Source organism: Ictidomys tridecemlineatus, chromosome 12, assembly GCF_052094955.1.
Source record: "Ictidomys tridecemlineatus isolate mIctTri1 chromosome 12, mIctTri1.hap1, whole genome shotgun sequence".
Taxonomy (NCBI): domain Eukaryota; kingdom Metazoa; phylum Chordata; class Mammalia; order Rodentia; family Sciuridae; genus Ictidomys; species Ictidomys tridecemlineatus.
The window spans coordinates 119323092-119346355 of record NC_135488.1 but is presented as its reverse complement, the minus strand read 5'-3'; the positions used below and the strand labels follow the sequence as shown (position 1 = coordinate 119346355).

The following is a 23264-nucleotide window of genomic DNA, read 5'->3' as shown; positions in this document are numbered from 1 at the left end:
AAGATGGTGCCTGGGTGGAGCACAGGAGAATAGTCCCTGCACCTCCACCCGCCTGAGGACACCTGCTCTGGAAGAGAAGAGCCAGGTGGGGAGGTTCCCTGCGGGTCCAGACTTGGAGTCCTTTCTGTACCAGGAGAACCCACGACTGGCCCTGGGCTACAGGGCCAGGCTGGAACAGGGTGCACTCCTGTCCTAGAGAAGCCCACAGACTGGTGCTAAACAGGAGCAGACATACCGCTGGGGTGCTGTATGGAACGAGGGGTACATACCAATCAGAAGACGGCTCACTCCTCTACAGGGGAGGGTGGGCCTGGACCAGCGAGTGACCTGTTACGCAGTGGAAAGCACGGGGAGAGCGGCCACCCCAGCTGGAGACAGCAGGCAAAGCAGCCTCAGGCACCAGGGCAGGGTCTGTGGGGCCCTGCAGGCAGCGGCCCAAGGTGCAGGCTGCTGGGTCAAGCCCAGCGGGGGACCTAGTGGATGTGCGGGAGGAGCTCTCCCTCAGGCGCAGGGGGGCCTCCACCTGTTCTGAGCAGAAGCATGGCGTGCATTTGAGTTATGCAGACTAATATAAAAGAAGGGCAGAGAATGGATTTGGGGGGAAGAAATCTGGAACCCAGGGCACTGAGAGCTGAAATCCAGGGGAGCTGCTGTGAGACCCCTGGAGGGGTGCTGCTGGGAGATGATGATGTCCAGGTGGGAGCGGCAGGAAGGGTGAGGCTGGCTGAGCAGAAGCATTTTGGAGTTGACAGCAGGAGGTCCAGGGGTCCACTGAAGGGGGACAGACCCTCCCAGAGCCCAGATGTGGGAGCTGAGGCTGTAGCAGCCTGTGGAGGCAGGCCTCGGCCAAGCTCAGTGAGTCCCAGGGGTCAGTAAGATGGGGGGAAGGTGTGGAGGGCACCTGTGGCCCGGGACCGGAGCTGGCAGAGCTGCCACTCAGGGCAGAGTCCCGGGTGCCGGGCGGTGGTCTAGTCAGCCAGAGTGGACAGGATACAGAGGGGACCTGCGGGCTCACACCCAGCCACCAAGGAGCAAGAGGTGGACAGAGGAAGAAGGGAAATGGAAAAGGAGGAGGTGGAAACATGGCCAGTAGCAGGAGGTGCAGTCTGGAGGCCCTTGGAGACCAGCTGATGACCGTCAACAGGATCTGACCCTAGAAACTCGCGAGTGCCTCAGTCCTCCCTGGGTCATGGGGTGGGAGAGCCAGGCTGAGCTCTGGACTATGTTAGAAACTCGCCGAGTGCCTCAGTCCTCCCTGGGTCATGGGCTGGGAGAGCCAGGCTGAGCTCTGGACTACGTTAGAAACTCGCCGAGTGCCTCAGTCCTCCCTGGGTCATGGGCTGGGAGAGCCAGGCTGAGCTCTGGACTACGTTAGAAACTCGCCGAGTGCCTCAGTCCTCCCTGGGTCATGGGGTGGGAGAGCCAGGCTGAGCTCTGGACTATGTTAGAAACTCGCCGAGTGCCTCAGTCCTCCCTGGGTCATGGGCTGGGAGAGCCAGGCTGAGCTCTGGACTATGTTAGAAACTCACCAAGTGCCTCAGTCCTCCCTGGGTCATGGGGTGGGAGAGCCAGGCTGAGTCTGGACTATGTTAGAAACTCGCCGAGTGCCTCAGTCCTCCCTGGGTCATGGGGTGGGAGAGCCAGGCTGAGCTCTGGACTATGTTAGAAACTCACCGAGTGCCTCAGTCCTCCCTGGGTCATGGGGTGGGAGAGCCAGGCTGAGCTCTGGACTAGTTAGAAACTCACCGAGTGCCTCAGTCCTCCCTGGGTCATGGGGTGGGGGAGCCAGGCTGAGCTCTGGACTATGTTAGAAACTCACCGAGTGCCTCAGCCCTCCCTGGGTCATGGGGTGGGAGAGCCAGGCTGAGCTCTGGACTAGTTAGAAACTCACCGAGTGCCTCAGTCCTCCCTGGGTCATGGGGTGGGAGAGCCAGGCTGAGCTCTGGACTATGTTAGAAACTCACCGAGTGCCTCAGTCCTCCCTGGGTCATGGGGTGGGAGAGCCAGGCTGAGTCTGGACTATGTTAGAAACTCACCGAGTGCCTCAGTCCTCCCTGGGTCATGGGCTGGGAGAGCCAGGCTGAGTCTGGACTATGTTAGAAACTCACCGAGTGCCTCAGTCCTCCCTGGGTCATGGGGTGGGAGAGCCAGGCTGAGCTCTGGACTATGTTAGAAACTCGCCGAGTGCCTCAGTCCTCCCTGGGTCATGGGGGTGGGAGAGCCAGGCTGAGCTCTGGACTATGTTAGAAACTCACCAAGTGCCTCAGTCCTCCCTGGGTCATGGGGTGGGAGAGCCAGGCTGAGCTCTGGACTATGTTAGAAACTCACCAAGTGCCTCAGTCCTCCCTGGGTCATGGGCTGGGAGAGCCAGGCTGAGCTCTGGACTACGTTAGAAACTCGCCGAGTGCCTCAGTCCTCCCTGGGTCATGGGGTGGGAGAGCCAGGCTGAGTCTGGACTATGTTAGAAACTCACCGAGTGCCTCAGTCCTCCCTGGGTCATGGGGTGGGAGAGCCAGGCTGAGCTCTGGACTACGTTAGAAACTCACCAAGTGCCTCAGTCCTCCCTGGGTCATGGGGTGGGAGAGCCTGGCTGAGCTCTGGACTATGTTAGAAACCCACCAAGTGCCTCAGTCCTCCCTGGGTCATGGGGTGGGAGAGCCAGGCTGAGCTCTGGACTACGTTAGAAACTCGCCGAGTGCCTCAGTCCTCCCTGGGTCATGGGGTGGGAGAGCCAGGCTGAGCTCTGGACTATGTTAGAAACTCGCGAGTGCCTCAGTCCTCCCTGGGTCATGGGGTGGGAGAGCCAGGCTGAGCTCTGGACTATGTTAGAAACTCACCGAGTGCCTCAGTCCTCCCTGGGTCATGGGCTGGGAGAGCCAGGCTGAGCTCTGGACTAGTTAGAAACTCGCCGAGTGCCTCAGTCCTCCCTGGGTCATGGGCTGGGAGAGCCAGGCTGAGCTCTGGACTATGTTAGAAACTCGCGAGTGCCTCAGTCCTCCCTGGGTCATGGGGTGGGAGAGCCAGGCTGAGCTCTGGACTATGTTAGAAACTCACCAAGTGCCTCAGTCCTCCCTGGGTCATGGGGTGGGAGAGCCAGGCTGAGTCTGGACTATGTTAGAAACTCACCGAGTGCCTCAGTCCTCCCTGGGTCATGGGGTGGGAGAGCCAGGCTGAGCTCTGGACTATGTTAGAAACTCACCGAGTGCCTCAGTCCTCCCTGGGTCATGGGGTGGGAGAGCCAGGCTGAGCTCTGGACTAGTTAGAAACTCACCAAGTACCTCAGTCCTCCCTGGGTCATGGGCTGGGAGAGCCAGGCTGAGCTCTGGACTATGTTAGAAACTCACCGAGTGCCTCAGTCCTCCCTGGGTCATGGGGTGGGAGAGCCAGGCTGAGCTCTGGACTATGTTAGAAACTCACCAAGTGCCTCAGTCCTCCCTGGGTCATGGGGTGGGAGAGCCAGGCTGAGCTCTGGACTAGTTAGAAACTCACCGAGTGCCTCAGTCCTCCCTGGGTCATGGGGTGGGAGAGCCTGGCTGAGCTCTGGACTATGTTAGAAACCCACCAAGTGCCTCAGTCCTCCCTGGGTCATGGGGTGGGAGAGCCAGGCTGAGCTCTGGACTACGTTAGAAACTCGCCGAGTGCCTCAGTCCTCCCTGGGTCATGGGGTGGGAGAGCCAGGCTGAGCTCTGGACTATGTTAGAAACTCGCGAGTGCCTCAGTCCTCCCTGGGTCATGGGGTGGGAGAGCCAGGCTGAGCTCTGGACTAGTTAGAAACTCGCGAGTGCCTCAGTCCTCCCTGGGTCATGGGGTGGGAGAGCCAGGCTGAGCTCTGGACTATGTTAGAAACTCACCGAGTGCCTCAGTCCTCCCTGGGTCATGGGGTGGGAGAGCCAGGCTGAGTCTGGACTATGTTAGAAACTCACCGAGTGCCTCAGTCCTCCCTGGGTCATGGGGTGGGAGAGCCAGGCTGAGCTCTGGACTAGTTAGAAACTCACCGAGTGCCTCAGTCCTCCCTGGGTCATGGGGTGGGAGAGCCAGGCTGAGTCTGGACTATGTTAGAAACTCACCAAGTGCCTCAGTCCTCCCTGGGTCATGGGGTGGGAGAGCCAGGCTGAGCTCTGGACTAGTTAGAAACTCACCGAGTGCCTCAGCCCTCCCTGGGTCATGGGGTGGGAGAGCCAGGCTGAGCTCTGGACTATGTTAGAAACTCACCGAGTGCCTCAGTCCTCCCTGGGTCATGGGGTGGGAGAGCCAGGCTGAGCTCTGGACTACGTTAGAAACTCACCGAGTGCCTCAGCCCTCCCTGGGTCATGGGGTGGGAGAGCCAGGCTGAGCTCTGGACTACGTTAGAAACTCACCGAGTGCCTCAGTCCTCCCTGGGTCATGGGGTGGGAGAGCCAGGCTGAGCTCTGGACTATGTTAGAAACTCACCAAGTACCTCAGTCCTCCCTGGGTCATGGGGTGGGAGAGCCAGGCTGAGCTCTGGACTAGTTAGAAACTCACCGAGTGCCTCAGTCCTCCCTGGGTCATGGGGTGGGAGAGCCAGGCTGAGCTCTGGACTATGTTAGAAACTCACCGAGTGCCTCAGTCCTCCCTGGGTCATGGGGTGGGAGAGCCAGGCTGAGCTCTGGACTATGTTAGAAACTCACCGAGTGCCTCAGTCCTCCCTGGGTCATGGGCTGGGAGAGCCTGGCTGAGCTCTGGACTAGTTAGAAACTCACCAAGTACCTCAGTCCTCCCTGGGTCATGGGCTGGGAGAGCCAGGCTGAGCTCTGGACTATGTTAGAAACTCGCCGAGTGCCTCAGTCCTCCCTGGGTCATGGGGTGGGAGAGCCAGGCTGAGCTCTGGACTAGTTAGAAACTCGCCGAGTGCCTCAGTCCTCCCTGGGTCATGGGGTGGGAGAGCCAGGCTGAGCTCTGGACTATGTTAGAAACTCACCGAGTGCCTCAGTCCTCCCTGGGTCATGGGGTGGGAGAGCCAGGCTGAGCTCTGGACTATGTTAGAAACTCACCGAGTGCCTCAGTCCTCCCTGGGTCATGGGGTGGGAGAGCCAGGCTGAGCTCTGGACTAGTTAGAAACTCGCCGAGTGCCTCAGTCCTCCCTGGGTCATGGGCTGGGAGAGCCAGGCTGAGCTCTGGACTATGTTAGAAACTCGCGAGTGCCTCAGTCCTCCCTGGGTCATGGGGTGGGAGAGCCAGGCTGAGCTCTGGACTATGTTAGAAACTCACCGAGTGCCTCAGTCCTCCCTGGGTCATGGGGTGGGAGAGCCAGGCTGAGCTCTGGACTATGTTAGAAACTCGCGAGTGCCTCAGTCCTCCCTGGGTCATGGGGTGGGAGAGCCAGGCTGAGTCTGGACTAGTTAGAAACTCACCAAGTGCCTCAGTCCTCCCTGGGTCATGGGGTGGGAGAGCCAGGCTGAGCTCTGGACTAGTTAGAAACTCACCGAGTGCCTCAGTCCTCCCTGGGTCATGGGCTGGGAGAGCCAGGCTGAGCTCTGGACTATGTTAGAAACTCGCCGAGTGCCTCAGTCCTCCCTGGGTCATGGGGTGGGAGAGCCAGGCTGAGCTCTGGACTATGTTAGAAACTCGCGAGTGCCTCAGTCCTCCCTGGGTCATGGGGTGGGAGAGCCAGGCTGAGCTCTGGACTATGTTAGAAACTCGCGAGTGCCTCAGTCCTCCCTGGGTCATGGGGTGGGAGAGCCAGGCTGAGCTCTGGACTATGTTAGAAACTCACCGAGTGCCTCAGTCCTCCCTGGGTCATGGGGTGGGAGAGCCAGGCTGAGCTCTGGACTACGCTCTGGACGGATTTGGGTGGCAAAGAGAGACAGATCCGCAAAGAGCCACATAGGACTTGGGCCTGGAGAAACGGCGGGAGGGAGAAGGGGCGAGGGAAGCAGCCAGAGAGACCAGGGAGCAAGGCTTGTGGAAATGCTGAGAAAGGACAGGCCAGATGGGGTGTGGGTGGGGCAGGGGTGAGTGCCGGGAGGCAGAGGCATGGACGCCCTGAGGGCTCTGCTCACTTTTGTCCTGATACTCCACCTGGCAGAAAGGAGAAAGGGGGCTCTTCCTGATCCCTAGGTTCCTAACCCCAGGGTTTGAAGTCCATTTGCCACCTGTTGGGAGAACTGCTTTGCTGAATTATACTTAGATTAATCAAGATTTACTAATTCAATAGTTAGGAAAATTAAAAGTAATTGGTGGTGGCACCTGAAATCAACGAGGCATTGATCACAGACCTAAAGAGGAAATGCTGGCGGAATCAGAGCTATACCACAGGGTAGCGTTTCTCCAGAGAGGATCAAGTGGATTTCTATCACCAAAGGTTTTAAAACCCATCAGCACTGTGACCACAGACACCTCCAGCATCCAGGGAAGCCCGTGTCTCTCCTAGAGGAAGCTTGCTGCCTGCCGGGCCGAGCTCCTGGGCAGCACGAGGGACCTGTTGGCCGTGAAGGCGAGGTCTGCCTTGGGAGAGCTGAGACACAGCCACCATCAGCAGAGACAGCCCTTGGACATCAGCCTGTCAAGCCCTGTGTGGGATGCCAGCCTCGTCCGATGCTCTATGTATAATGCCCGTCACTCACGGGGGTCCACTCTGTGAAGAACTGTGTAGGTATCACATTCACACCCAGGACAACCCTGCACTATCCCTGAGTCAGACTCACCCAAACTAGTGTGCCCAGGGTCAGGCTTTGAACCAGGCTGCCTGAATCCCAAACCACCACACTGGGCTGCCTTCCTCTGCTGACCTTGAGTACACACGAGCAGGTGCTGCTGGCACAGTGTGACTTGCACTGGTGGCGTGGAGTGCCCGGGGCCCTTGGCACCCACCTGCACTGCTTACTTCCTCGTGCCCTCTCCCACGGAGCCCTGGATGGCACTTTTCTCTCCCGCCAGGGGCTGGCTTCAGGCATCTGGTGTCCGACGCCTGGTTCCTTTGCTTATTGCCTGTGTACCTATGCTCCGTTCCACTCAGCTCGCATGGGAAGGGACATGGCACCTGTCTCCTGGATCCTCACAGTGAAGGAACAAGCACAACAGTGTGCTCACTCGGGAGTGTCTGGGGCAGGTGGGGCAGGTGGGGCAGAGCCACTATTACTACTTCAAGTGGGCCCCTCCCTAGTGTAAAGTGGACTTTTGAAAATGCATAGTGATGTTAAGTAGCAGCATCTGGAACAGCCAGGGATGCTGGCCTGGGGGCCAAGGATGCATCTGGTCTCCTGGACTCAGGGACAGGTGGTCTGGGGCCTGTTTATATTCTAGAGACTTCCTATATTCCCAGCTCTGATCTAGAGGGACTGACTTAGCAGCCGGGCCCTCCCCTGGGGGCTTGAGGTGGTGAGGGATGGTGAGGCTTCTGTCAGTGAGACACCTGCTGAGCCTCAGGCAGCAAGGGACACAGAACCCTGGATTGCCAAACCACAAGAATGTCTCTAGCGAAACTCAGCCCCGCTCCCTTCCCCTGAGCAAGGAGAAGTAAGCGTCCAACTTCAGTTGAGTTAATGCAGATTCGATGGCATTGTGCTCACTTCACTGGAGCCATTGAAGTATTGCCTGGTTTCCCTCTTTTCTATCGTCCTTGGAGGGGCAAATTTTGGGGAGAGAGGAGGCGGCAGTCTCAGCCTCAGACCAGGCCATCTCCAGGCACAACCCCTGGGCCCTGGGCTGGGACTGCTTAGGTTTTCTCTGAGCCACCAGAGGGATAGGGACCAGGCCTGGGCAGCAAGGCTCTTGGGAGGTCCCTGATGAGACAGGGGTCCCTCAAGAGACCTTGAGGACGCTGAGAAAGAACAAACGTGTTTTAATTGGGCCTTGTTGAGGTTTCTACAGAAAACAAAACTGTTTTCCTTTCGTATTTGTTTCTATCAATTTGGGACAAAATTCTGAGATTTCACTTAAGCACAATAGAATTTTGATCAAATTACCATTGGTTTGGCAAAATATGTGTTCTGCTGAGGTAGCGGTTCAATGTACATAACTGGCTTCTTGTTCATTGAGAAGCACAGAACACAGAAGCATTTTTAGCCAAGAACATCAGTGGACCTACTGCCTAAAGCTGCAAAAATAATTATTAACTTTGTTTTTAAGTTTTCTCTCAGCCTTTGAAAACATATCATGAAATCAGATAACGTATGGGAAAGCATCACAGAAAGGAAGAATGGTGTCCATAGATAATCAGGCATTATGAGTCTTCTAATGCTGCTTCATTAGTTTAACAAGAACATATCAGGCATTTCATAATTTTTCCTATAATTAGGCAGACTTCATATGTCCAAAGACCAGATCTCAGTAAAACAGCCATTTAGTGCATAATATCTTTATTGCTTTGAAGAGGTTTGCTCTCCCTTGCAGGGGACCAGCCACGTGGGAGGAACCACAGCAAATACTTGGTCAGTGGTCGCTGTTTTAACTTCATTCTGCTGTTCGCAGAGAACAGAAATCTTATTCTGTTTTGTTATTGACAACATCAGAGGCCTATGAGAAATTCAGGCCATCTACGTGTTGAGCACATGAGTAAGGACAGAGGAGAAGGGAGAACACAAACACCTTCCTGAAATCCCGGGAGCCACACGCCATAGGCCCCGCTGGAGACCTCTGTCTGCTCCCTCACCGGATGTGGGCACCTTTTGTTGTCTCACTTAATTTAAAAGAAACATCTATTGTTATAGAAATATTTCTTATGTAGACATTGCTATCATGGCCACTGATCTTTGGGTTTTGTAAGCAGCAGCCAAAGTCATGCTAACCAGTAGCTCTGGGTTGTTTCCCTAGACTTTCATAGCTGATGACGGGTCCGCAGGCCAGACTCTGCAGATACTGACCATCACAGAGCATCATGGCCCACACAGCTGTCCGGAGCACCTGGCCTGGCTCCTGCCTCTCCCGCAGGGCTCCCCCATCCTGTCTGCTCACTCCAGAAAAACTGGAGACTTGGCTCTTCCTGGCTCTTCCTGGGTGGGCCACTCGCCCCTCACCTACTGCCCTCCCCAACCTATCACCCTGCCAGCCAGAGGCAGTAGGTGGTGCACCCAGACCATCCTGCCCAGGGTGAGTGGCTTCTGGGTGTCAGCAGGAAACACCTTAAATATGCCTTGGCCCCTGCCAGGCAGACTGAAAAGGGAAAAATCCTCCTGACTCCCTGCTGTTGTTTCCTGCATAAAAAAATCTGCACAGAGAGGTTTGTCAGATTCACAGGGAGCTGTGGAGCCGCGTGTTTGGCATGAAGTCACCTTGGCAGTAATGTGCATGCTCCAGGCTGTCATCGCTGGGCTGTGCCTGACAAGACCTGCCGGGCCTATCAGGAGCTGCACCGCATGATCACTCCCTTCTTCTCCTTGCTTAGCAGTCAAAGGCAGGAGCCTTGAGCGAGTTCAGGTCCCCGTCCTGGATCAAAGTGGAGCTCATGTCAGCCCACTGCTATCCACAGCTGGACTCCGCTTTCCCATCTCATCCCACTGTCCACACACACGTGTGCACACACACAAATACACACACAGGAGCACATGGGTACACACGGTCACATATGGATGCACAGAAACAACACGCACACCTGAGACGACACAGGCATCGATGGCAACACAGAGGGTTAGAACAATAGTGGCAACAGCCCAGGAGAGCAGGTGTTCCTGGGAGGCAGACACAGCAGGTGGGTGCAGGGGCTCTGTCCCTGGGAGGGGCCTCTGGGGCCAGGGGAATCTTGTGGTTAGTGCTGAAGGACTCCAGGTGAACCCCATCTCTACCCCTACCTGTAGGGCATTCTACCGTGAACCGTTGTCCTGGGACTAGAGTCAAGGCTGCTGACCTGGAGGCTGAGACTGCCTGACAGACCGCGGTGGCAATTGGCCAGCACAGGGTTAGGGCCAGACCTGAGACTTCTGCAACAGAAGCCCCTCAGAGCCAGTGGTTCTGCCAGGGAGATGCTGGGTGAGCCAGAGATGAGGAGTGGTCCTGGGGGAGGTGAGCAGGAAGGCCTTGTGGAGTTCCCTGGGGACTGCAGGCTTACAGACAGGCTCAGACGCAGTCATCCTGGTTCCCACAGGAGCCGCTGAGCCCAGAGGCTCCAGGCGGTAGGTGCTCTGCATGCTGCAAGCTCATGTTTAATGAGGTGCACAGATGGGAGCCAAGCACTGGGGAAAGGTGTCCATGGAAGCCCCTAATTATCACACAACATTGTGCCTGGGATCCTCCTGCTGCCCTGCCTGCTCACCGACCCTCTGGGAGCGTCAGCCAGCCACAGGCACTGAGGCCAGCACCTGCCTTCTTCCTGCTGGTGTCCAGCACCAAGATAGCAGCCATTGATGCCTTCATTCCCCATGTCCCTGAGGCACTAGGCATCTTCTGATGGGAGGACAGAAATGCTCTTAGCAACCTCTGACCAGCAAGGTACCCCGAAACCTCCAACTCGGTAATGGTGGGATGACCGTGCAAGGCCTCTGCTGTCTCCTTGAGCATGTGCGCTCCAGGGAACAGTGACTTGTGTCTCCCTGGGAGCAATGAATGGCTACCCGTTCTCTGCGCGCCCCCCCATATGCAAGCCACTAGCTATGAGGAAGCCTGGAACCTCAGTGTCCAGTGGTCTCAAGCGTGGTGCAGCCCCTGCCACAGTGCCGTCACTGAGACCACAGTGGTCCTCCAGTGTCAGCTCTCATTTCCCCAAGACTGCAGAGGAACACAGAGCCTCAGGATGCCGCCATGTTGTTCTGACAAACACCCTTCCACCCAGGGAAAGAGAAGGGATGTTACTATTTGAAACAGTGGCAAAGTGAGAAAGGCTCCCCCTTGCTTCTTCAGTTACGGATCAAATAGTTAATTAGGGAAATTATTAAGGAAAAGATTCCAGATAGTAATGAGGGGAGAACAGTGAAACCCAGGAGTAGCCCTGCACCCCGGCCAGGTGGGAAGGCTGCTGGGGATCCCCTGGAGTGGCAGGTGGCAGGTGATGGTCCGCTGTGACACACCAGGAGCACCCAGGCAGGAGCAGGGTGGGACCTATTCCGGAAGCTGGCAGCTACCCACAGGTCATTCGCAGAGGCAGGAGGAGGGAGCAGAAGGGAGAGCCTTGGAGCCGCACCTGAGAGTCCATTTCTAGAGCAAACTCACCAAGAGGTGCCTGAGGCAACATGGGATCTCAGCCAGCCGGAAGCTGGAAGACCATTAAGACTTTTTCAAGGTTTGATACATGGCTATTTTTTTTTAAATAAAATGAACTATTATTTTAAAAACTTACACTGAAGTATTTCTAGGTAAATTTTATACTAACTTGGATTTGTTTTGAAGTGATCTGTGTTGGGGGAAGGTTGGGGTAGATACAGCAAGCCACGCTCCTGTCCCCTGGGGCAAATGTCAACTCTTTCTATAACAGAAGAGCACAAAGTCAAAACGTCCCCAGAGCTGGCAGGAGGAGCTGAGGGTTTTACCTAAGGAAACTGGGAATGTCTTTGGGGCTGTTTCCTGTGCTTGTTCCTTACAGAGCGTGAGCACATCCAAAAGTCACAGGGTACCCGTAATATGCACAATTTAAAAATTTCCAGATATCTGTTCAAAATAAATGTTTAAAGTATTTTAAAGATAAAAAGTAAAAAGCATTAAAAAGGGAAGGATGAGTCCTGTGTGAGCGACTGGGTAGGTGGAGTTCAACCACTGAGCTGAGCAGCCAAGTGACAGCACAGGACAGGGCAGCGGCAGGGGCCTGGCGGAGGGGTCCTGGCCTGGCACCCGGGTTGCTCTTTGTTCACAGGTGGGAGAACGTGTAGGTGCTTATTGAGAAGCCCGGCCCAGAGCCTTGCCCTAGAGACGGATGCCATGGCCTTGGCGGGGGATGAGGAACCCACTGCACAGTAGGCTCTGGAGATCCTCCAGCGCTGCGCCCAGAGCCTCTCTGGAAAGTGCCCTGGGCCAGCTGCCCCTGCTCGCCTTGGAGAACAGGCACTGGACGAGTTCAGTCTCAGAACAGATGAGCATTGACCAGGACCCAGGGGACAGACCACGGTTGAGGGCAGAAGGCAGTCTGCACACCTCTGAAGGAAACACTGGTGACCTTTGGACCTGAAGCTTGATGGGCAGGCTCACACAGGTCCTTCAGGGGAGCTGGTCAGCAGGGCCACCAGGTCGTATCAGTGACCTCCATGTGGAGCCAAGGGAAGCAGAAGGGAAGCTGGTGGGAGAGGGTGCTGTGGCCCGGGGAGCGGCACCTGGCCAAGTTGCTGTGGTGGGCATCAGGTAGTGCTGTCTCAGGGTGCCTCTTCCTGGGCATATGGAAGTCCTGTGTCCTTACAGCCTTGCAGAGGGATTGGAATCTGCCCTAGGTCCTGTGAGGAAGGGCTGCTGCCACCAGCCCAGGCACCCTGCACAGTGCCCACAGGGCCTCTATTTCTGGAAGACCATAGATTCCAGATGGCAAATCCACAAGATAAAAGAGGTCACCTTCCTGGCCTCAGCTTGCAATATGAGCAAGACGTATGTTCGTCATTGCATGTTGGTTAGGTGTTCATTGCTGTGACCAAAATACCTGGCCAGGACACCTGAGAGGGGGACATTTACTTTGGCTCAGAGTTTCAGAGTTTCACTCCTTGGTTGGCCAACTCCCTTCCTCAGACCCAAGGGGAGGCAGAACATGGTGGAGAAGGCTCATGGTAACGGGAAGCAGAGGCACAGGTCAGTGTCAGACAGAACGTGAGCCACAGCAGGCCCAGTGCCCGACTACCTGCAGCCAGGCCCCGCCGCCTGCAGTTGGCACTGGGCACGGAAGTGTTTTCAGTTTCTGTACCCTCAAACCGGTCACATGGACCAGGTCACAGCTCTCCAGTCTAATCTGCACCTACGGGCAGAGTCGCCTGGGCTGTGGGGCTCACCTCATGTGCAATCGAAACGGGTGCTTTCTGAGTTCATTTCTGATTCATTTCTGAAGAGCCTGCTCTATCCAGGCCGGTTCAGAAGCCGGTGAGTTTTACATATTGGGATCCTTCCCACTCACTTCTACCTTCACAGATGCTTGGGCAATTTGCTTTCGCACCTTCCTGAGCTTGTGGGGCTGGGAGTGAGCACCTCCTTCCCATCTGCTGAGGGCCAGCGCTCATCCTATCTGCTCGTGACATTTATTCACATCCCTAAGAGAGAATCATCAGTCGTGAATTTGTGTCAAAGATTTACAACTGAAATGGAATTTATATGACTTGTTTGTAGTAGAAAAAACGTTAAAAACTCCCCCTAAACTATGAAAGCAGCCCGTCTCCCAGGCCACCAGGGCTTGGTTAGAAGGTCTGTGGCGTCACGGAGGATAGAAGTACGATTGTTTCCCTCCTGTACTGCTCAGGTGGGGTGGTATCTACTGTAGCCAGCATGACCTCAATGCCATCCCCGCACAGGACAAGCTGTTGTGCCTTAACACACACAGGACGATCCTCTTGTGGATATTGACACAGAGCAGTGACCCCAGGCGGCCGTGCGGTGACACTTCCTGGTCCTCAGGCGCTGGTGCACGCAGCTGCACAGGGGCTGTTCATTTCCCCTGGGCCCTCCTTTCTCCTTGCTCCTGTGGCTTTGCTCTCACCGTCCCCCTACCCGTCATTTCTCAGGACCCTGTTTCCTTTTCTTAGCACAGCCCTTCTCATCTTGTGGGTGAATGTGGCTTGAACTCTAGCAACGAACGGGACCTGGGCTTCGCCGCCTCCCGTCACTGAGCACGCAGGCTGCCTGGGGCTGCTGACGGCAGAGCCTCCCACGTCTCCTTTCTGAGTGGCCTAGCAACCACTTTGGTCTTCCTTGTGTTTGCTTCCTGTGACTGAGGCCAGGCAGCAGACCTCCTGCAGAGCCACCAAGGGGTGTTGCTGATGCCCTTCTGCTTTCTGGAGGTGCCAGGGGACAGGTGGCGGGTGAGGGGTGGGAAGAGCTGGCACTGTGTGCTGGAGACTGAGTGGCACATCAACTGACACTTCATGGAGTCCTCAGTAGGTCTGAGACCTGGAGGATGTCCCACCCCCACCGATGACCAACCTGAGGGTGCAAGAGATGGAGGGGACCTACTGCTGCTGCGGAGGCCGTGCCGCTGGCTCCCTCAAGGCCGTCCTCCCTGAGGGCCTGACGTGACCCTGGGAATCCGAGCCCCATCCCCGGGCTTTGTCCAAGGTCCCTGTAGCCACCTTCCCCTCTGTGGCCCAGGTCCTGCCCACGGTGAGACTTCAGCTCCTCCTGGGCCCTTTGGGCAGCCCCTCCAGCCTCTGCCCAGCGGGTGCTTCCAGCTAACCTTCCTCACAGGTCTAGGGAGGGACCTCGGTGTGGCTGCTCTCATGTGGACACGCCCAGGGTCCCCCTTGTCTCAGAACTGCTTCTGAGCTCACAGCACCCTGCCACCCTCCACTCCGGCTCCCGGCCCCTCTCAGGCTCTGGCCCCAACACCAGCACCAGGCCTCTCTGGAACATGCTGGGAGGCCTGGCGTCCCCCCCAGGGGGAGGACCCCAGCTTGCTCCAGGAATACAGCTTCTCCCAACTGAGGGCTGTGTCCGGCTTCATTCTTTATACATCCTATTTTATAGCTCTTTCCACAGTGTTCTGAGTGTGAGTGTGTGTGTGTGTGTGTGTGTGTGTGTGAGTGTGTGTGTTAGTGTGAGTGCATGTGTGTGTGTGAGTATGTGTGTGTGCTCTCCACTAAGGTGTGAACATAAACAGCTTTGCAGCAGGGGTCAGATTCTGTCTTAGTGTCTATGGCACATAACAGCTGACTCAAAAATACACTATGTAAATGCAAGGGCCATGCACTTTTGTATACATTAGGAATAATGTACTTAACAAGCCACTTACTGAAAACAGAAAAGAGGCATTTATTTCATTTAGTTATAGGTAAAATTTCCTCCATTCTCTTGCACCCACAAGAAACAATGAATCAGAAACTCAGGAAAATAGGTGATTGCAAATGGGTGGAATTAGCGAGTATAGATTTATGAATTTTGCCCTCTGCAGGATCATGTGGAGCAAAGTTAAGAATGTGGCGGGGGCAGTGGGCTTGCAGGGACTGCAATGCAAGCCGTGGTGAGCAAGGCTGAGAGGGTGCAATGAGGGTGCCTCTGTACCTCACCTAGGTGCTCTCCCTGTGCACACCAGGAAATCAGACAGCAAGCAGCGCGGCAACTGAGGCCCCAGTCAAAGCACACACAGCTTAACATCGGACACCATGCAGAGGGTCCGCATCCCACCCTTACACTGGGCGTCCTTGTCATGAACTCAAGCCTCTCTCTCATCCCTTCACTGCACTATTAGCTGTACCGGGTGTCCACCCTGTACAGGAGCCAGGACGGTGCTCAGAGAGGGGACCCAATGGGCCAGCTGTTCCAGGAGCCCCAGCTCTGCAGAGGCTTCTGTGGAGACTGACATGCTTTAGGTGAGATGCTGCAGGGGAGAGTTTGTGGCTGCAGCCAAGAGGCAGGCTCTGAGCTGTCAGGGGCCCACCCTGTGGCAAAGCCCCTTCCCATCGTTTCTTCTAGGAGAGGGTGGGGCCAGACCTGCCCTAAGCCTCCCTACACCAGCTGCTTGGCCTGGGTGCCAGGCAATCTGAAGGGTGGTGAGTGACGAGGGCAGCAGCAACTCCAAAGGGAAGGGGCTCCCCCCCACGGCTCCCTGTTTTAAAGGCAACAGCTCCAAATTCTACTCCTCCCACGTGTCAGGGACCAGGTTGAGTGCTTCCTGCATTTAATCACATGCACTCCTTGTGGAAGTTCTGCTAAGATGATATTGTACAGCCATTCAGCTGATGGGATGCAGACTGAGGAGCCCTGGGACTTCTCCAAGGCCACGGAGGGTCGGCAGAGCCAGGCAGTGGTCCTAGGTGACTGCTTGGAGCTTGCACCCAGGTTTCTGCTGGACACCACACTGCGGTGGGGCTGGCCAGCCTCTTCCCTCTGGCCTGGATGGAGCCCCCTGAAGGTTTTCTCCTGGCTACCTTCCTAAGGGACTGATTCTGGCTCTGCCTAGAATCAGGTGGAGCCATCTTTAAACTCACAAGCAGCTTGGCCAACCATCTCCATGGAAGAAGTCACTCCACACCGGGCAGAATGACACACACTTGTAATCCCAGAGGCTCGAGAGGCAGAGGCAGGAGGGTTGCCAGTTCCAAGCGAGCCTCAGCAACTTAGTGAGGCCCTAAGCAACTTAGTGAGGTTCTTTCTCAAAAAGTAAGAACTGGGAATGCGGCTCATGGTAGAGTGCCTTTCAGCTCCACACCCAGTACAAAGAAAAAAAGGAAATCCACAGCATCAGTTTTCCAAAGTTCACCCCTTTATGCAGCTTCTGAGACACTGGCTACGGCAATTTGAAGCGATTCTCCTTTGTGCCTTGTACTTTATCCCCCGAGCTCTTGCATGTTTGTGTTGTTGTTACGCAGTGTTTGGGAAAGCAGGCTGAGCCATGTGTAGGCAAGAGCTGCTGCGTGGCCTTGTGGGGTACCAGGCTCCTGCACTGTCGTAGGGCCATGGGCCTGGTCAGTGCTCACTGTCCTCCTTGGGCATGTATTGTCCGGGCCCCCCACGCCCTGGATGTGCAGGAGGGCAGCCCCCGGGAAGTGTCTGCAACCTGGTTTTGACTGCATACAACAAGCAGGATGGTGTTGGGAAGGTTCTCCTTGGTGGCCAGTGTGACAAGGCCATGGAAACATTGGGGCCTTCTGCTCTTACGGGTTTCCTGGACCTCCTCGACCTCCTCCAACGTCACAAAACTGTCTCTCTATCCCTACAGGCTCTGTGGCAGCCGCTGCCGGGCTGGGTCCTCATTCCCTGCCTCACACAGGACACGCCTGTCCCTGCTGTCACCTCAGACTGTATCCCATGTCCCTGCTCACCTCAGACTGTATCCCATGTCCCTGCTGTCACCTCAGACTGTATCCCATGTTCCTGCTGTCACCTCAGACTATATCCCATGTCCCTGCTTCACCTCAGACTGTATCCCATGTCCCTGCTGTCACCTCAGACTGTATCCCATGTCCCTGCTGTCACCTCAGACTATATCCCATGTCCCTGCTTCACCTCAGACTGTATCCCATGTTCCTGCTTCACCTCAGACTGTATCCCATGTCCCTGCTTCACCTCAGACTGTATCCCATGTCCCTGCTTCACCTCAGACTGTATCCCATGTCCCTGCTTCACCTCAGACTGTATCCCATGTTCCTGCTTCACCTCAGACTGTATCCCATGCCCCTGCTGTCACCTCAGACTGTATCCCATGTCCCTGCTGTCACCTCAGACTATATCCCATGTACCTCCTGTCACCTCAGACTGTATCCCATGTACCTCCTGTCACCTCAGACTGTATCCCATGTCCCTGCTGTCACCTCAGACTGTATCCCATGCCCCTGCTGTCACCTCAGACTATATCCCATGTCCCTGCTTCACCTCAGACTGTATCCCATGTCCCTGCTTCACCTCAGACTGTATCCCATGTCCCTGCTTCACCTCAGACTGTATCCCATGTCCCTGCTGTCACCTCAGACTATATCCCATGTACCTCCTGTCACCTCAGACTGTATCCCATGTCCCTGCTTCACCTCAGACTGTATCCCATGTCCCTGCTGTCACCTCAGACTGTATCCCATGTCCCTGCTGTCACCTCAGACTGTATCCCATGTCCCTGCTGTCACCTCAGACTGTATCCCATGCCTCTGCTTCACCTCAGACTGTATCCCATGTCCCTGCTGTCACCTCAGACTGTATCCCATGTCCCTGCTGTCACCTCAGACTGTATCCCATGCCTCTGCTTCACCTCAGACTGTATCCCATGCCTCTGCTTCACCTCAGACTGTATCCCATGTCCCTGCTGTCACCTCAGACTGTATCCCATGTCCCTGCTGTCACCTCAGACTATATCCCATGTCCCTGCTGTCACCTCAGACTGTATCCCATGCCTCTGCTTCACCTCAGACTGTATCCCATGTCCCTGCTGTCACCTCAGACTGTATCCCATGTCCCTGCTCACCTCAGACTGTATCCCATGCCTCTGCTTCACCTCAGACTGTATCCCATGTCCCTGCTGTCACCTCAGACTGTATCCCATGTCCCTGCTGTCACCTCAGACTGTATCCCATGCCTCTGCTTCACCTCAGACTGTATCCCATGTCCCTGCTGTCACCTCAGACTGTATCCCATGTTCCTGCTGTCACCTCAGACTATATCCCATGTCCCTGCTTCACCTCAGACTGTATCCCATGTCCCTGCTGTCACCTCAGACTGTATCCCATGTCCCTGCTGTCACCTCAGACTATATCCCATGTCCCTGCTTCACCTCAGACTGTATCCCATGTTCCTGCTTCACCTCAGACTGTATCCCATGTCCCTGCTTCACCTCAGACTGTATCCCATGTCCCTGCTTCACCTCAGACTGTATCCCATGTCCCTGCTTCACCTCAGACTGTATCCCATGTTCCTGCTTCACCTCAGACTGTATCCCATGCCCCTGCTGTCACCTCAGACTGTATCCCATGTCCCTGCTGTCACCTCAGACTATATCCCATGTACCTCCTGTCACCTCAGACTGTATCCCATGTACCTCCTGTCACCTCAGACTGTATCCCATGTCCCTGCTGTCACCTCAGACTGTATCCCATGCCCCTGCTGTCACCTCAGACTATATCCCATGTCCCTGCTTCACCTCAGACTGTATCCCATGTCCCTGCTTCACCTCAGACTGTATCCCATGTCCCTGCTTCACCTCAGACTGTATCCCATGTCCCTGCTGTCACCTCAGACTATATCCCACGTACCTCCTGTCACCTCAGACTGTATCCCATGTCCCTGCTTCACCTCAGACTGTATCCCATGTCCCTGCTGTCACCTCAGACTGTATCCCATGTCCCTGCTGTCACCTCAGACTGTATCCCATGTCCCTGCTGTCACCTCAGACTGTATCCCATGCCTCTGCTTCACCTCAGACTGTATCCCATGTCCCTGCTGTCACCTCAGACTGTATCCCATGTCCCTGCTGTCACCTCAGACTGTATCCCATGCCTCTGCTTCACCTCAGACTGTATCCCATGCCTCTGCTTCACCTCAGACTGTATCCCATGTCCCTGCTGTCACCTCAGACTGTATCCCATGTCCCTGCTGTCACCTCAGACTGTATCCCATGTCCCTGCTGTCACCTCAGACTGTATCCCATGCCTCTGCTTCACCTCAGACTGTATCCCATGTCCCTGCTGTCACCTCAGACTGTATCCCATGTCCCTGCTCACCTCAGACTGTATCCCATGCCTCTGCTTCACCTCAGACTGTATCCCATGTCCCTGCTGTCACCTCAGACTGTATCCCATGTCCCTGCTGTCACCTCAGACTGTATCCCATGCCTCTGCTTCACCTCAGACTGTATCCCATGTCCCTGCTGTCACCTCAGACTGTATCCCATGTCCCTGCTCACCTCAGACTGTATCCCATGCCTCTGCTTCACCTCAGACTGTATCCCATGCCTCTGCTTCACCTCAGACTGTATCCCATGTCCCTGCTGTCACCTCAGACTGTATCCCATGCCTCTGCTTCACCTCAGACTGTATCCCATGTCCCTGCTTCACCTCAGACTGTATCCCATGTCCCTGCTTCACCTCAGACTGTATCCCATGCCCCTGCTGTCACCTCAGACTGTATCCTATGGCCCTGCTGTCACCTTAGACTGTATCCCATGCCTCTGCTTCACCTCAGACTGTATCTCATGCCCCTGCTTCACCTCAGACTGTATCCTATGTCCCTGCTGTCACCTTAGACTGTATCCCATGCCCCTGCTGTCACCTCAGACTGTATCCTATGTCCCTGCTGTCACCTTAGACTGTATCCCATGCCTCTGCAATAGTAAAGGTCTAAGAGCGGGGAAGAGAGAGTCCTTCTTTAGAAAGTCACTGTGGCTGTGGTGGACTGTGAAGTCATATCTCCACCAGGTCTGCAACCTGGTTTTGACTGTCACTGTGGCTGTGGTGGACTGTGAAGTCGTATCTCCACCATGCATCTGCAGAGGCAATCTGGAGGTCATGAGCTCAAGGCAAAGAAAGACTGGAGCCTGCAGCAGCCTTGAGGAAGTGCTCCTGCCTTACAAATCCATGTGTCTTCCACTACAACCTGTGCACCTCGTGCTCCGTGCAGCCCCCGGGAGCCTGTCCAGGTTGGCCTGCTGAGCATGGACACAGTTCTCTTTCAGAACTAGCTTATTCTTCTTTGTTATCACTTTGCCTAATTTGTGCTTAAATATTTTATATTGAACTACACTGATAACCCTCATTTAAACATGAACATTTAACCCAATGTTAGAAGTGTCAATTCTGTCAAACCATGTTTAAAAATTAGAATCATGAAATATTCCATTAATTGTTCTTATTACTAAAACTGGGAGAAATTAGACCAAACACTGATAGCCCACATGCCTGGAGCAGCTGCAATCAGAAACGGACAGATTTCAGAGCTGAGTATAAGGTAACACAAGCAGCTCCTTTTGTTTCGGTTGTGCTGCTTTGTGACACCGGGGAATGTACAAGTAAACCCAATGCCTTCCCCCGGCAGCACCAGAGTGCAGGGCTTCTTCCAGGAAAGGAGCAGGGCACAGACAGGAAATTAGAACAACTGCCATCCATTACGGCGGCCCCAGACCTCTTACAGCAGCGGCGCCCACCAGGCTGATCATCTGGGAGAGGGTAAAGCCTCCTTTCTGCAGGGAGGATGGATTTCTACTGTCAGACAAGCGAATGGGGATTCAGCAGACAGACATGTAGATTGCACAGCAAACCTTAGAGCACAGGCCAGAATTCTGAAAAATCACCCCTTTACCAGGATTTTCTTACTTTTCTCCAGCATGTGTAAAATGTGCACCGAACGTGGGCCCTGGGAGGTAAAGCCAAGCCTTGGAAGTCACCCCAGGGATGCATTCAGATGTGGAGGTCTGGTAGGGTCTGCAGTCTGGGCCATGTTGCAGTCATGTGGATGACCAGCAGCAGTCCCCTGGGGTCTGCTGACCAGCACCCCACCCACCTCCTGTCGGAATTAGTGAGCTTCAGCACCGGCTGTGAGTGAGGTCTGTTTCCAATGACTCTGAGGGGACCCTTCTTTTGGGGTTACTGGTCCCATTTCCTTGCCATTGGCCACCCCAAGGACTCTGCTGAGCACCCCAAGGCAAGCACCCATCATTCCTGCCCCATGTAACTCCAATAGCGAGAACAACGTATGCATCATCTAATTCAACTGCAAATGGCCCTTCTCAGCCTGAACTGTCCTGGGGAGAGGGTGTGCAGCAGACTGTGGACTGCCTCCCAGAGGCCAGGGAGCAGCCAGGAGCGCTCCTCAAAGCGGCCAGCCTGGGCCCCGGAGTGCCGAAGGCAGGGCATACCTGAGTGGGTGGGCTCTCCCTCCTCCACAGAACGCGGAGACGCCTGCGGGACCACGGGTTCACCAGTCCTCCTTCGCGTTCATTTCTAAAGGAGAGAAGAAGAGTGGACGATAACTAGCTGAACCGGGGACCGAACCTCACCTCCACACTCTCATGCTGGGGCACTGGGCTATTCCCTGGGAGGCAGCTGCTCAGCAGGGAAAACACTCACCTGGATAAGGAGAGACCACTCTTAAACACTCGCCTAACTCACTTTGAAATCTGAGACACTTAACTCTTTAAATGCATGTCTGAGTTGGAAGAAAATGAACACAGTTGATGTTTAGATTGAACAATTATCAGCCAATTTGTGCCATATCGCCTTCTTTAAAAACTTGGATGCAATTAGGAAACACTGTAATAAGAGATATATTTTAGATATTAACTTTTCTTTGGAAATAATGTGCTTTTGTTCATAAAAAAATGTAGTCTGCTGTTGCCAAGGGCACTCCCGAATGTCTTCAGCTTTATCTGGGCAGAACCACAACCAAAGGAATCATCTTCATTAGGGAAAATTTAAAATTTATTTATTAACCCTCTGTCAAGATTTTCTGCAATATCATCTCAGTATTAGATGATATTGACTGTTATTATGTCTAAAATAAAATACCCATATTATTTCAAAGAATACTGCCAAAGAAAGCATTCAAAAAAATAGATGAACTAAAATATCAGAAAGTGAGGGTGCAGTGTGTCAGAGTAGACGCCATTGTTTCTGGTGCAAACCTCCAAATTCAGAGCTGCTCATTAAATCCAGTCTCTGGCACTGAGAGACGAGGTGTTAATGGGCAGCAGCCAAGTGTGTCGGGAAGGAGGAGACCCTGGGGCTGGCTGCCTGCTCTCCACGCAGCGGCATTACCATAAACCCTCTAAAAGACACTGCCACACTTCCCACGGGTGGCCGCGAAACAGACACAACATCCAGGGAGCCCGGCAAGGGGCTGAGGCAGGGAACAAGGACCATACCCAGGAGTGGGACGCACACCAGGTGACCTGTTGTTCTCCCTAAGGACTATGTGCCAAGACCAAAGTAAAGCGCAGACACCCAGAAATGTGCCTGGAGCTAGGGGTGAGCGATCCTGAAAAACCAAGGTTGACAACTCAGGGAGAGTTAGTGTACTAGCTTGTGTCGAAGTCTAGAAGCATTGTTACTTTGTAACATTTAAAGATCTATTAAGATTTTAATATAAATTATGGTTTGGGGTTTTATTTATGGCAGTTTAGAGCTATCTACATGAGAAAATCTTTGCAGAGAAAAGTCTGTTTTGTGGCCTTCTCTTGTCTATCAGTACCCAGGAATCTCTCTCTCTCTCTCACACACACACACAAACCACGTGTTCATTCACACACATACTCACATATACCATGAGTCCACACACACACATAAACCACACATGTCCACTCACACTTACACACACACCACGTGTCCACACACATAAACCACGTGTGCACACACACACCCATAAACCACATGTCCACACACACACATACATATATATACTATGTGTTTACACACACACACACACACACACAAACCACATGTCCACACACACACACTATAAACCACATGTCCACACACACACATACATATATATACTATGTGTTTACACACACACACACACACACACAAACCACATGTCCACACACACACACTATAAACCACGTGTCTACACACAAACATAAACCACATGTCCACACACACAAACATAAACCACACACACACACACACACACATACACACACAGCATAAATGCAGGAAATTCTACAATGTTTTCAACTCTAATTGGTCCTTTATTTGCAGTTGACTTGTGCACTGAACTTTTTCTTGATGAAGGCAAAAGTCCCCCCACACTCCAGTGTCAGTCATTCCCCCTAACAGCCACCTGGA

General features: G+C 54.3%; 1 protein-coding gene across 21 annotated transcripts in view; it reads right to left on the bottom strand.

Moving 5' to 3' along the window:
- Positions 1-23264, bottom strand: part of Myt1l (myelin transcription factor 1 like) — a 338827-nt gene that overhangs the window by 224818 nt on the left and 90745 nt on the right. For all 21 annotated transcript variants that reach the window (XR_013429313.1, XR_013429314.1, XM_078029761.1 and 18 more), the window contains one exon: positions 21338-21422. The gene's annotated coding sequence lies outside the window, so the exon portion shown is untranslated. The remainder of the gene's footprint in view (positions 1-21337; positions 21423-23264) is intronic.